This window comes from Salvelinus sp. IW2-2015, linkage group LG1 (assembly GCF_002910315.2).
Source record: "Salvelinus sp. IW2-2015 linkage group LG1, ASM291031v2, whole genome shotgun sequence".
NCBI classification, from domain to species: domain Eukaryota; kingdom Metazoa; phylum Chordata; class Actinopteri; order Salmoniformes; family Salmonidae; genus Salvelinus; species Salvelinus sp. IW2-2015.
In genome coordinates this window covers 6,738,596-6,740,620 of record NC_036838.1, presented here as the reverse complement: position 1 = coordinate 6,740,620, position 2,025 = coordinate 6,738,596, and positions in this window count along the sequence as shown.

Sequence of the window (2,025 nt, the reverse complement as noted above, 5' to 3'; positions counted from 1 at the left end):
GCTGAAGTGGACAATGAGCTAATTGAGAGGGGAACCGATCACAGAGCCTGTTCAAAGGGAACCCTGGGCCACGCCCCCTTCTGATACACTTCATTTTATTAGTGTTTATGGGGAGGCTTCAGCCAGAGTTATCACTCCTCCAACTGCCACACTCTTTAAAYTAGCAATATTGGGTTATTTATAATGAGCCCCCCTCTCCGTTTTCAACTGTTCTTTTGGGGCTAGGGTGTATGGGGTGTAGGAATAAGAAGGATGAAATGAGTTTATTGGTGTCACTGTTGATGAACATGCAATGTGGGTTAACATGTGGTAAGAAGTTTTCAAATGTTATTGCAGCTAGAAGAAACATATACAGTTGAAGTCGGAAGTTTACATATACCTTAGCCAAATACATTTAAACTCTCTTTACTTTACTCAAGATTGACAATTGAGTACTTTTTCCACCACTGTTTACTATTCAGGCATACTCTAAGGTTATAAGTGGCAAAAGTCAAGCTGTAGGATACAGTTGAAGTCAGAAGTTTACATACACTTAGGTTGGAGTCATTAAAACTTGTTTTCAACCACTTCACAAATTTCTTGTTAACAAACTATAGTTTTGGCAAGTCGGTTAGGACATCTACTTTGTGCATGACACAAGTAATTTTTCCAACAATTGTTTACAGACAGATTATTTCACTTATAATTCACTCTATCACAATTCCAGTGGGTCAGAAGTTTATATACACTAAGTTGACTGTTTCTAAAAACAGCTTGAAAATTCCATAAAATGATGTCATGCCTTTAGAAGCTTCTGATAGGCTAATTGACATCATTTGAGTCAATTGAAGGTGTACTTGTGGATGTATTTCAAGGCCAACCTTCAAACTCATTGCTTCTTTGCTTGACATCATGGTAAATCAAAAGAAATCAGCCAAGACCTCAGAAAATGTTATTATAGACCTCCACAAGTCTGGTTCATTCTTGGGAGCAATTTCCAAACGCCTGAAGGTACCACGTTCATCTGTACAAAGAATAGTAACACAAGTATAAACACCATGGGACCACGCAGCCGTCATACCGCTCAGGAAGGGGACGCATTCTGTCTCCTAGAGATGATGTACTTTGGTGCGAAAAATGCGAATCAATCCCAGAACAACAGCAAAGGACCTTGTGAAGATGCTGGAGGAAACGGGTAGAAAAGTATCTATATCCACAGTAACAACAAGTCTATATTGACATAACCTGAAGGCCGCTCAGCAAGGAAGAAGCCACTGCTCCAAAACCGCCATAAAAAAGCCAGACTACGGTTTGCAACTGCACATGGGGACAAATATTGTACTTTTTGGAGAAATGTCCTCTGGTCTGATGAAACAAAAATAGAACTGTTTGGCCATAATGACCATTGTTATGTTTGGAGGAAAAAGGGGGAGGCTTGCAAGCCGAAGAACACCATCCCAACCATGAAGCACGGGGTGGCAGCATCATGTTGTGGGGGTGCTTTGCTGCAGGAGGGACTGGTGCACTTCAAATGATGTGGATATATTGAAGCAACATCTCAAGACATCAGTCAGGAAGTTAAAGCTTGGTTGCAAATGGGTCTTCACAAATGGACAATGACCCAAGCATTTTTCCAAAGTTGTGGCAAAATGGCTTAAGGACACAACAAAGTCAAGGTATTGGAGTGGCCATCACAAAGCCCTGACCTCAAACTATAGAGAATGAGTGGGCAGAACTGAAAAAGCTTGTGCGAGCAAGGTGGCCACTAAACTGACTCAGTTACACCAGCTCTGTCAGGAGGAATGGGCCAAAATTCACCCAACTTATTGTGGGAAGCTTGTGGAAGGCTATCCAAAACGTTTGACCCAAGTTAAACAATTTAAAGGCAATGCTACCAAAAACTAATTGAGTGTATGTAAACTTCTGACCAACTGGGAATGTGATGAAAGAAATAAAAGCTGAAATAAATCATTCTCTCCTTTCTTCTGACATTTCACATTCTTAAAATAAAGTACTAGGATTAAACGTCAGGAATGTGAAAAACTT